The sequence below is a fragment of the Schistocerca americana genome, chromosome 4 (assembly GCF_021461395.2).
Source record: "Schistocerca americana isolate TAMUIC-IGC-003095 chromosome 4, iqSchAmer2.1, whole genome shotgun sequence".
NCBI lineage: Eukaryota > Metazoa > Arthropoda > Insecta > Orthoptera > Acrididae > Schistocerca > Schistocerca americana.
In genome coordinates, this window is record NC_060122.1 from 302,001,827 (window position 1) to 302,016,192 (window position 14,366).

General features: G+C 40.9%; 1 protein-coding gene across 2 annotated transcripts in view; it reads right to left on the minus strand.

Annotated features, from left to right (window-relative positions):
* Window positions 1-14,366, minus strand: part of LOC124612700 (adhesion G protein-coupled receptor A3) — a 193,851-nt gene that overhangs the window by 148,826 nt on the left and 30,659 nt on the right. The window lies entirely within an intron of this gene.

Consider the following 14,366-nt stretch of genomic DNA (forward strand, 5'->3'; position numbering starts at 1 on the left):
CTTTAATACAGATAGGGACTGTCATTGCTGTGTGCGGATGTGAGCTGTGTTTGTAACACTACACCCTCAGCTCCATGCTGTGTTGGTTTGGTTACACAGATTGTGGCTATAGTGGATGGGCATCACTGTTGTGGACTGGCCGTAGGGATGCAACAGACATCCAGCATGACCCACAAGTCTGCCAAATGGTTCACACCGGTGGCCAGCATAGTTACTGCTTGCACTGAGGTTGATACCTCACCTGTAGTCAAAGGGGAGGTCGTCTCAGGGCGTGGCATGCAGCAAAAGACTTCCCGGAGGAGGGGGGGGGGGGGGGGGGGGGGGGGGCAAATGAAAGGTTAGCCTGGCAAACAGTAATAGGTGCATTATGTGGCTGACACTGTCTCTCAGGCACAAGCAGTCACCTGTTCTGTTTCAGAGGAAACCTCTCAGCCTGCAATTCCAGGCAGTCACAGAGACTGGGATTACTGGTAGATGGGAGCTCCAATGTTAGATGAGTTATGGGGACCTTTAGGGACACGACTGTCAAGGACAGCACAGGAAGAAAACCAATGTGCACACCACATGCATACCAGGTGGAGTCATTCCAGATGTGGAATAGGTCCTCCCAGATGCCATGAAAAGCACAGGCTGCAGCCAACAGCAGATGGTGGCTCACGTCGATACCAACGATGTGTGTTCACTTAGTATCAGAGGTAATTCGCTCTGGTTTTAAGCAGCTAATGGAAGTGGTAACTTGTGAGATGAAAGCAGAGCTCACCATTTACAGCATAGTCGACAGGACCAATTGTGGATCTCTGTTACAGATTGAATGGAGGGTCCGAATCAGAGGTTCAGACTGTTCTGTGACGGTGTAGGCTGCAGATTCCTAAACTTGGATCATAGGGTGGTGGGGTTTCGTGTTCTGTTAAATAGATCAGGAGTCCATTAAATGCTGGAGGTGGCTTCATGAGTAGCGGGGCTGTGTGGCATGGATTGGGCAGTATTTTAAGTTAGAGGTCCTCGAGGAAACACAGAAAGGGCTTCAGTCTCAAAGGGTGCAGGTCGAACACAGGAAGATATAACAGTTGTAAATTGTCATAGCTGTGTTGGTACAGTACCTGATCTCCAAGAGCTAAAGAAAGCACTGATGTTCAAATTGTTACAGGCACTGAAAGATGGATAAAGCTGGAGATAAGTTCAGCTGATATTTTTGTGAAGGACCTAATAGTGTTCAGAAAGGATAAGCCAAATACAGCTGGGTGGTGTCATGTTTGTTACTTTAGAAGTAGTTTATCTTGTAGTGAAATTGAAGTAGATAGTTCCTGTGATTTAGTGTGGGTAGGGGACAGTCTTGGCAACTGCAATAAAACAAAACTGGATTCTTTCATTGGCCTCCCAACTCAGATGATACAATTGCTGAAAGGTGCAAAGAAATCTTGAGTCTAATTACAAACATGTACCAGCCTCATACAATTATAGTTGGTGGTGAGTTCAATTTATCTGACATGTTGGCGAAAATACATGTTTAAATCCAGAAGTATGCAAAAAACATCATTCTCTGAAAATTATTTTGAGCAATTAGTTCATGAGCGCATTTGAATTGTAAACGACTGTGAAAACACACTTGACCTCTTAGCAACAAGTAATCCTGAACTAATAACAAACATCAAAATGGATAGAGGGATTAGTGAAAACAGGGTTGTCATAGCAAGACTAAATACTGTAACTCCCAAATTCTCCAAAAATAAATGAAAAATATATTTATTCAAAAAAGCAGATAAAAATTAACTTGACACCTTCCTGAGGGACAATCTCAACTACTTCCAAACTAACATGGTAAATGTAGACCAGACGTGGCTTGAATTCAAAGGAACAGTATCAACACTAATTGAGAGATTTATACCAAACAAATTACACATGATGGAGCTGATCCCCCATGGTACACAAAACAGGTCAGAACACTGTTGCAGAACCAAGACAAAAAGCACGCCAAATCCAAACGAATGCTAAATTCCCAAGACTGATGATCTTTTACGGATGCTTGAAATTTAGCACGGACTTCAATGCGAGATGCTTATCATAGTTTCGACAATGAAACTTCGTCTCAAAATCTGGCACAAAATCCAAAGAGATTCTCATCACATGTAAAGTATGCTAGTGGCAAGACACAATCAATGCCTTCCGAAATTTCTTCACTACAGAAGATGGAGTCAATAATCCAGAATTTGAATCAAGAACACGTGCCAACATGAGTAACTCAGAAGTAGATATCCTTGGAGTAGTGAAGCATCTTAAATCACATAATAAAATAAGTCTTCTGGTCCAGACTGTACACAATTAGGTTCCTTTCAGAGTATGCTGATGCAATAGCTGCATAGTTAACAATCATATACAATAGCTCATTTCACGAAAGATCTGAACCCAAAGACTGGAAAGTTGTACAGGTCTCACCAATATTCAAGAAAGACAATAGGAGTAATCCACTAAATTACGTCGATATACAGCAGGATTTTGGAATATATATTGTGTTCAAACACTATGAATTATCTCAAAGAGAACAGTGTATTGACACACTGCCAACAAGGATTTAGAAAACATCGTTCTTGTGAAACACAACTAGCTCTTTACTCACATGCTGAGTGCTATCAACAAGGGATTTCAACTTGATTCCATACTTCTAGATTTCCAGAAGGCTTTTGACACAGTACCTCAAGAGTGGCTTGTAATCAAACTGTATGCTTATGGAATATCGTCTCAGTTATGGGATTGGATTTGTGATTTCCTCTCAGAGAGGTCCCAGTTTGTAGTGATTGATGGAAAGTCATCAAGTAAAGCAGAAGTGATTTCTGACATTGCCCAAGGTAGTGTTATAGGTGCTCTGCTGTTCCTTGTGTATATAAAAGATTTGGGAGACAATCTGAGCAGCCATCTTAGGTCTTTTGCAGATGATGCTGTCGTTTATCGTCTACTAAAGTCAGCTGAAGATCAAAACAAATTGTAAAAGATTCAGGAATGATATCTGTATGTTGTGAAAATTGGCAACTGACCCTAAAAATGAAAGTGGGAGGTCAGCCACAAAAGTGCCAAAAGAAATCAACTACACTATGAATTACAATCACGGACAATTTAAATTGGAAAGAACACACAGAAAATGTTGAGGGGGTACACAAACCAAAGGCAGCATTTTATTGGCAGAACTTAGAAGATGTAGCAGATCTAATGAGGAGACTGCCTATATATGCTTGTCTGTCCTCTTCTGGAGTACTGCTGCACAGTATGGTATCCTTGCCACATAGGGTTAACAGAGTACACTGAAAAAGTTCAAAGAGGGGCAACACATTTTCTATGATCTGAGGTGGATATCATTAAAACAAAGGCATTTCTCATTGTGGCAGGATCTTATCGCAAAATTACAATCACCAACTATCTCCACCGAATGAGAAAATATTTTGTTGATGCTGATCTACATAGGGAGAAATGATAAGCATAATAAAATAAGGGAAATCAGAGCACAGAAAGATATAGGTATTTGTTTTTCCCATACGCTGCTTGAGAATAGAGAATTATTGTGAAGGTGGTACGATGAACTCTCTGCCAGGCACTTAAATATGATTTGCAATGTATCCATGTAGATGCAGATTTAGATCATCCTTCTGGCAGACAAAGGTTCCACCACTGTTGTGGCGAATGGCAGTGACCTGGCAGAGGGCGTCCGCCAGTTGTCCAAACCCTCCACCTACAAGCTCTGCCAAAGTGACTTCATCCCAGAAGTCCAACATAGCTTCCAATCCCTGATGAAGTCCTTAGGCCCTTCCCAGGACCTCTCCCCTGAATCTATCTCCTTACTCACCCCAACAACAGCCCACACACCCACCTTCTACATGTTCCCCAAAATCCACAAACCTAACGATCCTGGATTCCCCATCGTGGCCGGTTATAGTGCACACATCAAAAGAATCTCGGCCCTTGTTGACCAATATCTGAAAGCAATTGTCTAAAATCTAGCATCCCACATTAAAGATACCAACCACTTCCCACACTGGCTCTCCACCATCCCCACACCCTTACCTCCTGGGACCCTTCTCATCACTGTAGATGCAACCTCCTTATATAACAACACCCCTAACGCCAATGGCCTTGCTGTTATTGAACACTACCTCTCCCAATGCCCTGCAGATTCCAAACCCACCACTTCATTCCTCATACACCTAACCAGCTACAGCCTACCCCATAATACTTCACCTTCAAAGGGAACATATAGAAATAAATTCGTGGCACTGCCATGGGTACCTGCATGTCACCCTCCTATGCCAACCCCTTCAAGGGCCACCTAGAGGAAACGTTCTTAGCTTCCTGAAACCCCAAACCCGTGATCTGGTTCAGGTTCATGAAATCTTTGTAATCTGAACCCAAGGCCAGGACACCTTGTCCTCATTCTTCTATAATCTCAACACCTTCTTTCCCATCCACTTCACCTGGTCCTTGTCCACCTATCATGCCACCTTCCTACATGTCGATTTCATCCTCTCAGATGGCTCCATCCACACCTTGGTCCACATCAAACCCACTGATCACGAGCAGTACCTGCTCTTTGACAGATGCCAACCCATCCGCAGCAAAAAATCTCTCCCATACAGCCTGGCCACCCATGGGAGACACATACGCAGCAATGATAACTCCCTCGCCCAGTATGCTGAAGGCCTCACAAAGGCCTTCACAGACAGGCAATGTCCTCCAGACCTAATACAAAAACAGATCTCCCGTGCCACGTCCCCACGTACATCTGATCCTCACATCCACCCAAAGAACCAACCATCTTGTCACCCAGTACCACCCACGACTGGAACAGCTGAACCACATCCTTTGTTAGGGATTTAATTCATTCCCTGGAATGAGGGACATCCTACCCAAGATACTTCCATCCCCTCCAAAAGTGGTGTTCTGCCCCCCCCCACCCCCCCCCCCCCCCCACCCAACCTCCACAACATCCTAGTCCATCCCTATGGCAGCCCCACTCCTAATACCCCGCCTTGTGGAAGACCGAGATGCAAGACCTGCCCAATCCACCACCCAGCACCTCCTACTTCAGTCCTGTCACAGGCTTATCCTATCCCAGCAGACGCCGGACCACCTGTGAAAGTAGCTATGGTTATACACCAGCTTTGCTGCAACCATTCCACAGCACTTTACATTGGTATGACAACCAACTAACTATCAAGCAGAACAAATGGCCACTGCCAAACTGTTGCCAAAAACAAAGTGGACCACACAGTAGTGCAACATGCAGCAGAGCACAAAATGTGTGAGATTTCAATAGCTGCTTCACAACCAGTGCCATCTGGACCCTCCCACCACCGCCAACTTTTCTGAGAGCTGCACAGATGGGAGCTATGCTTAGAGTATATCCTTTGCTCCCGTAATCTCCCTGGCCTAAACTCAGATGACTCACTGCCTCCCAACCCCCACCCAACCAACGGTGTGTGTGTGTGTGTGTGTGTGTGTGTGTGTGTGTGTGTGTGCGCGCGCGCACTCACTCGCGCCCACCATCCCCTGTCCCATAACCCTGCCAAATTTGTGTTAGTTTTGTTTTGCCATCTCGCATCACAGTTTGTGAAATCGCGTGCACCGCCGTCTGCCAGCTGTCCCCTCCAACTGCACCTATAGCAAGCCCATAGACGGCTCTCCACTCTACTATGAGCCGCTAAATGCTTCCTCCCAACCCCCTTGCTGCCTCTCTCCTCAACTCATCACACCACACCACACCACACCACACCACACCACTCCACTCCACTCCACACTGGAACAGGAAAGGAAGCGACTGGTAGTGGTTCAGGTTATGTCCTGCCATGCATTTTCCGATGGTTTGCTGAGTATGTATATAGATGTAGATGTAGACATATTATTCTTGAAAAATCATATTACCCAGACTGCTAACAATTCTTTTTATTACTACGGCCATACTAGACAGATCATGCTGTCATCATCACATCATGTAACATTATTAGTTGTACATGCTTGGTACAAGATCCGATGATGACAATGTAGACCTGATGAAACTGGTCATAGCAATAAAAAGAATTGCTGACGATCTTGGCTAACCTGATTTTTCAAGAGTAATATAACTTTCAGATGGCCCAAACTGATGCAATATAAAACATATACAAGATGTAGAAGTGTCTACAAATGGCTGGAAGAGAACAATCATGAATGTAAAGTACTTCCCTGGCCTCCAAAGACCACAGACCTGAATTCAATCAAACATCTCTGGGATCACAATGATCACTGTGTTAAAAACAGGACTTGCCAATCTAACAGCCATATGAAGTGTCATGATCTTAGAATATTTTAATTATAGGTTAGATTACAAAGAATATAATAGAGGGAAACATTCCACATGGGAAAAACATATCTAAAAACAAAGATGATGTGACTTACCAAACGAAAGTGCTGGCAGGTTGATAGACTCACAAACAAACACAAACATACACACAGCAGTGTTCTGGGAGACACAAGACGGCAACACCAACTAAGTGTAAGTGTGCCTATTCATAGGTGATTCATTATCTTACTTTTGTAGATTTCAGCTCAAGTCAAAATTAACGTCTTTCTCTCATCTTGTCAAGTGGTACACAGAATTTTTCTTGCTAATTTCGGAACATTATGAGCAGTTACATTTAGTCACGTATGCAAGCTGTTGTTCTGCTCTACCTCTGTTGAAACTTGTGTACTCATAACGTATCTTCACAGTCAGTCTGATTTAGTTCATTGTTGATCTCACGAGTATAGTATAACTGAACAAATTTCTGAAACTTGGCTAATTTAGATTTAAGTTTGTAATCTAGTTTCCATGTGTCTTTGTAATCTCAGCGTGTTTTAAGTACAGATCTGAGAGCCTCAAGTTCGCAGATCGTATCTCACAGAAATATATCCTGTCCAATTTGGATAGCTATCCTGAATTTTAGCACTCGTTTTTTCCAGAATTTCTGTTTGTGACAACCAGATGTTCGGGGATTGTGTGTCATTACACGTCACAGTTACTGATTCTCGGGGTAAAATTCCAAATTTGTTTCAGAAGCTCTTCCATGGTGCAACAATTAACAGTTTATTCTTATCAGTGAATTCTTGTTCACTTGCTTCATGCACTAAAGACAAGGGAACAACCGTTTGCCAACCACGTGCACACTGGAGAAGTTTTTCTCCATTGTTATATTTGTCCTGAATTTCTATTATATGTGCAAAAGTGCGTGAATGTCACAACTGAAAGATTTCTCTGACCTTTCCATAATTAATAAGCAAAGATAAATTCTAATGGTGTCTCTAAGACGCAGTTGTAAATGTGACTTCATAATTCAGCAGGAAGTGTTATGAAAAACAGCAGTCATCACTCATTTATTAATTGTTTAGCTTATTATTTTGTTCAGCTGTTCTTGAATAAATGTGATATTTTTACCAGAGCACATCCTTATGTATTCTCTCTCAAACTTCCATTTTACGTCCTACTGATATCCTTTGTGCAATAGATGAACATGGCCACGTTCTTTGTTTAATATTCATTCAACTATCTTAATTGTGCAGATCGATCTCCCACAGATACCCTTCAATAACACTAATACTTCTCACCTTGCCAAAGGAGCTTAGGATCAAGGTCAAACATATGATAGGAAAAATGAAGAGAAACTTGACAGGAAGAAAGAAAAGTTGAATCTGGAATGTTAGACTAGAATTGATGTGGTCATGTGTAGATGGACTGTTCCAGAAAGATAAAGAAGCTGCACAACCACAGTCACCTGAGAATGAAATAAAAGGATTCAGTATTCATTATTCACTTTCAAATATAATGTATCAAGTACGAACTGATGTATCAAGCAGACAGTGATGCCCAGCAGCAGCTGCTGGTGGAGCTTTAGAAACTTCCAATACGAGAAGATGGCAACACACTGTGATGAACACAACTGCAACTGCTAGATCAGTAGCTCTTTATGTTTTCATTAGAATAGTGTTGAACAGAGACAACCTGTCTCTGGCTCAAATAATAATTGCTGAGGACTTCTTTTAATAGCTGGAACTAGTCACTGCTTGGTACTTGTGTCCTCTAATGTAGGTCAAGTATGAAATTAGGCCTAGGGGCCAGTGATTGATTACACTAGTCAACAGCCATTTTGCATCTGGGATGTGATACATCAACTAGTATGTATTTTGGTGAGTAGAATCCGAATATATCTTTCAAAATGTTCTAGCATGTACCACTTTTGAGTACTTAAAGGTTTTTTATTTTTCGTATTCAGTATTTTGCTTTTTGCTGTTTTTGTGTTTTGATGTTTAATTGTCTGTTTTTGATTTGCAGAGGAGAGCTAGAAGATTTATAAATCGTCAGTAAATGGTTGGTGTGGTAATCCAGTGGTGTGAAAGAGATCCTCAGTGAGTGTTTCCTGTGAAAGATCATGCAAACTTTTTGTATTTAAAACTTACACTAAGAAAAATGGCAACTAGTAAATCCTGTAGCTGTCTAAACCACCCCAACAACTTTTGTTATGTGTGTGGAAAATTCACTCCAAAAGCCCAAAGAAAACCAACCACTGGTTAGGTTAAGAAGGCATATAAATTGTTTTCTGATTGTCCTATTGATGATCATGATAAAATTTTGCACCTCATATTGCCTGCATAACCTGTACTACAACCTTAACCAAGTGGTTGAAATGAAAACACCGAGCCATGCCATTCACTGTTCCAATGGTGTGGTATGAGCCTAAAGACCATTATTCAGACTGTTACTTGTGTCTTACAAATATTTTGGGACATTCAAGCAAAACTAGACATAAAATAAAGTATTCAAATGTATCTTCAGTGCATTTGCCTGTGCCCCAAGATGAGGGGTTGCCTGTTCTTGTCTGTAACCAGAAAGCCACGGAACCAGACACCATGTCAAGTGAATCAGAAAGTACTGAACATATAGAAGTGTACTGCCCTCAATATCATGACACTTCGCCTCAGCTCTTTAATCAAAAGGAAATGAACAATTTGGTTCGCGATCTAAAATTTTCGAAACAGCAAGCTGAACTCTTGTGGTCAAGACTACAACAACGGAACGTTCTAGCTCCAGGGACAATAATTTCCTGTTTCAGATCAAGAGGTGCTTCCTTCACTCAATATTTCGATACGCAGAATTCAATGTGTGTATGTAGAGATGTCAATGGTCTGATGATGCAGCTAAGTGCACACCATAATCCACAGGAGTGGCGACTATTTACTGACTCCAGTAAAACCAGCTTGAAAGCAGCGCTACTGTATAATGGCAATGCATTTCCAATGGTACTTTTGGCTTATGCAGTTGACATGAAAGAAACTTATTGAAAACATGGCTTTGCTGCTAGAGGCAATCAAATATAAGGATCATGAATCGCAGATCTGCTGTGATTTAAAAGTTGTTGCACTCCTTACAGATTTACATGCTAGATTCACAAAATACTGCTGCTTTTTGTGCCTTTGGGACAGCTGTAGACACGAAGAACCACTATACAGTCAAGGAATGGCCTATAAGGAAGTCATATATTCCTGGAAACGTAAATGTGAACAATACCCCATTGGTTGAGCCCAATTAAATCATTTTGTCTCCCCTTCATATCAAGTTGGGCCTTATCAAGAACTTTGTAAAAGCTCTGGATTAAGAAGGTGAGGCCCTCAATCACTTAAAAGAAAAGTTTCTCAAACTAAGCGAGGCAAAGCTGAAAGAGGACATATTTGCTGGATCACAAATAAGAAAATTGCTGAAAGATCCAACCTTTGATACCAAACTCACAGATATCCAATTATCTGCTTGGTCTTCTTTTAAAGCAATTGTGAAGGGCTTTTTGGGTAGCAGAAAAGACAAAAACTATATTACCATTGTGAATGATGTGTTGGACAACTATAAGAATATGGGGTGTAGAATGTCACTTAAAATTCACTTTTTACTTTCTCACCTTGATTTCTTCCCAGAAAATCGGGAGCCGTGAGCGATGAGCGTGGTGAACGCTTTCACCAAGACATTCTTACCATGGAACATTGTTACAAAAGCCATTGGAACCCTTTGATGACGGGTGACTATGGCTGGGGTCTTGTTAGGGAGCGTGATGAAATGGCAAACAAATGAAGAGCTCCGTTGTCGCATTTTTCAGAAACCAAAGACAATTAAAGGTGAAAATATCTTCTGAACTAATTAGGACCTTTTATTGGCATCATGCCCATATATACATACAAAATATTATTGATTTCACACGTTCTAAATGTGTATTTTTGTTTGACTTAATTGTGTCAATTTTCGCTATTACCGTTTTTTATTCTGCTGTGTATCTACGAAATGTGATGTCATAGAGAAAAACTGATTTTACCAGTGTATTCAGCACCCCAAAATTAGGTAAATCCACCCATTTACAAACCATATGCAGAAAAAAGTTTAAATTTGGTAACTAGTGTTATTTAGCCCAAGTGATTAGTGAATCAGTACTTCACAGAACAGTAGCAAAAAAATGCACTCATCTCTGATAGAAATTGTAGTGTGTGTAACGAGAGTAGGATATTGAGAAGAGGTTCTAACTGAATCTAGAGGAAACTATCTGACTTTATAATGTATACCAAGGACTACTCGGTCAGACACCTCACATGTCAACATGTTTACGAGAAATGAATCTGTTTAAATTAAATTAATAACCTGCTACTTCGGCACATCATTCCTGCCAAAACCAACTCTTTGCCACTACTTGCCTACACCTTTCTAAGCAGTCAAGGAGTTTCTGCATCTCCACTATAAAGGTTGGTTAGAATAATTAAAACAATATCAAGATTCACACTGTCTTCAATGTTCATATTGCGCAGGCCCTGCCAACTCTGTATTGGTGGAGAGGACCTGTGGCAGGATGCAACAAAAGCACTGAAGAAAGGATGGTTTCAGAAAGCAGTGAAAATTTATCAGCATCTCAATGAGTGTTGCTGTCAATAGTAGCTGCCGAACACTAATAATAATATGCACTGCCACAGTATGTATTTATGAATAATCAAGCGTTACCAGCATCAACTTGTGTTAGCTGCTACTTCCACACAATCTGGCTGGTATTCTTCATATTACAAGCACTAATACTTTAATATATTTCTGCAGTGGAAGAAAACTGCTTGCGGCACCCTGCACACTGAAATAATCAATAAATAATAATTCAAAGGAAGTCTATAACTTTCAATGAAAAAATGTAAACTCCAGCAAAGAGTGACAATACTATGAAAAGGTTTAACTGATACTCATCACAGAGTGGCAGAAAGGCACATTGACAAAAAGATGGTCAGATATTATTAATCACACTGAAAAAAAGATTGTTAGATATTATTAATATCTAGTAGCCTTTTTTTCAATGTGGCTGTTTCCCACTCAATGAATCCTCCCTGTAATAAGTAGCAGCCTATCCTTTTTATATTACTGTAGCTTTTCATGAAATATATTTTAAATCATGACTGTGTTCCTAACTAAAAACTAAAAGAAAATGAAAAATTGTACAATTGGAATAAAAGTTCCGGTTCCTTCCACCATCACTTGCCAACCCTTTCTCCTACCCCCCCGCCCATGTTCTTGAATAGAACATAGTAGCAGAGATCAGTCCGCCGAGCAATGAGGTGTCCCTAGAGGTGGAGGCACTTCCAGTCCCCACATCCCCTCTGAAACACTCCTGACACACGTAGGCCCAAAAAGCACGACAGGGGCATATGATTAGCAAGTGCATATTTCCTCAGCACATGTCCAAGAACCAGCCAATAATGGTGTTGAGCTGCCGCAGAGACTTTTTGCAGGAATCCCAGCACCTCTTTTTTCCTTTCCCCAATAAATAAGACAAAAGCCTGACCACTTATGGCCCTACATGCTGATTAAGAGGAAGGGGTCTTGTATATGACAGTGATTTGGTTTTTCCAAGCCACGGTATTGATATAGAGTATGAGATACTGCAGCTGGCAAGATATATTGTACCTGTTGGCTTCAAAGACAGCAAAAACTGAGAGTACAATGGATGTAGTCTCTGGTGGATTTCTGTGCTTAAGTACGTGCATATGGTCACAGATTGGCACTTGCCTAGTATAACTTGAAGCCAACAGAACATGCCATTTAATATGTTGCAATTTTCTCTCTCTGGCATTAACTCTGGACTGATCTTGTATGCTTATGACGACTTTGTTGTGTTTCGGACTCTGTTTCTATCCAGCCTTTCACTGTGTGACCTTAGTCATTATTGACCACAAAAAACTGGCATTTGTTCCTCCAACCAACATGTCGCTGTATGCTCAGTGATACTTAAGTTTTTCTACATAAACCAAGTACAACAGTAAAAAGACTTCTCCTAGAAGATGGTTACGGGAAGGCAAATCTATGTTTATAGAACTTGTAGACTTACAGAAAGCTTTTGACAATGTTGACTGGAATATGCTCTATGAATTTCTGAAGGTAGCATGGTAAAATAAAGGGAGCGAAAGGCTATTTGCAACTTGTACATAAACCTGATGTCAATTACACAAGTCAGTGGACATGAAATGGAAGCAGTGGTTGAGAAGGGAGTGAGACAGGGATGTAGCCTATAGCTGACGTTATTCAATCTGTGAATTGAGCAAGCAGTAAAGGTAACCAAAGAAAAATTTGGAGTATGAGTTAAAGTTCAGGGAGAAGTAGTGAAAACTGTGAGGTTTTCTGATGAAATTGTAATTCTGTCCGAGACAGCAAAGGACATGCAAGTCCAGCTGAACAGAATGGACAGTGTCTTGAAAGGAGGATATAACATGAACACTGACAAAAGCAAAACAAGGACAACGGAATGTAGTCAAACTAAATCAGGTGATACTGAGGGAATTAGATTATCAAATGAGACACTAAAAGTAGTAGACAAGTTTTGCCATTTGGCAGCAAAATACTGATGTTTGCCAAAGTAGAGAGGACATAAAATGTAGACTACTACTTCTGATAAAGAGAAATTTGTTAACACTGATTATAGATTTCTGTTTCAAGAAGTCTTTTCTGAGGGTGTTTGTCTAGAACATAGCCACATATGGAAGTGAAACACAGATGATAAACAGTTTAGACAAGGAGACAATAGAGACTTTTGAAATGTGGTGCTACAGCAGATTGCTGAAGATTGGATGGGTATATCACGTAACTAATGAGGCAGTACCGAAAGGAGTTGGAGACACAAATAATTTGTGGCATAACTTGATTATAAGAAGGGATCAGTTGATGACACTTTCTGAGGCATCAATTTCATATTGGAGATGGGTAAAACTTGTAGAGGGAGACCAAGAGATGAATACAGTTAGCAGATACACAAGAATGTAGGTTGCAGTTGTTATTTGGAGATATAGAGGCTTGCAGAGTATAAAGTAGCTTGTAGAGCTGCACCAAACCAGTCTTCGGGTTGAAAACTACCACCACCAACACCAACACCAACACCAACACCACCAACAACAACAAAATGTTCCCAAAATTTCTCTGTAATTGTTTTGCTGCACCTCATATTAGGCTGCATTAATTAATTACTCGGATTTAACTAATTATTCTTTATTTCTCTGCAATAAATTGTGTAGTGTTTTTTGTTTATTTACAGGTACCAGAGAGTGGTGATCTGGTGGCATGATGTCGCAGTTCCAGCAAAGGGGTGAACATCAAATTCATTTGCAGATCAGGCAAATTTAGCCTTATAAATAGTTTATGGGGGAGCTGCTTTGAATAAAACAGCCATTTATGGGAAGTTTTCAAGATTTTGGGATGGGCAGGAATCGCTGGAAGATGAGTATCACAGTGGAAGACCATCAACCTCCAGAAGAAGGAATGGTCAAGCAAGTTAAACAGTTAATCAGATTCAGACTGACAATCAACTATCAATGAATTGGCACAAGAATTGTAGACTTGGATCCATTCATGCACCCTGTCAGACAATTTACAGATGAAACGTGTCAGTGCAATGTTTGTCCCACGATTGCTGACACCGCACCAAATGGAAACTCATTTGTTGACTGTGGCCAAGTTTTTTGATAAAAGTGTAGAGGACCTGATGTTTCTTGAGACAATCATTACTGATGATGAGACCTGGGTGTACATGTATGACCTGGAGCAAAATAGGCAGCATCAGAATGACACACAAAACCCTCTTATTGACCAGAGAAAGCATGTCACATCAAATCCAAAACAAAAGTGATACTCATTGCATTTTTCAACAATGAAGGTGTTGTGCACCATGAATTTGTACCAGCTGGACAAACTGTTAATGGCCCATCCTATGTGCAGGTTTTGAAATGGCTGAGAGAGGCAATACAAAGAAAAAAATCTCTCAAAATGGCAAGCCAGGTTGGACACTGCATCATGACATTGTTCCCTGCCACATATC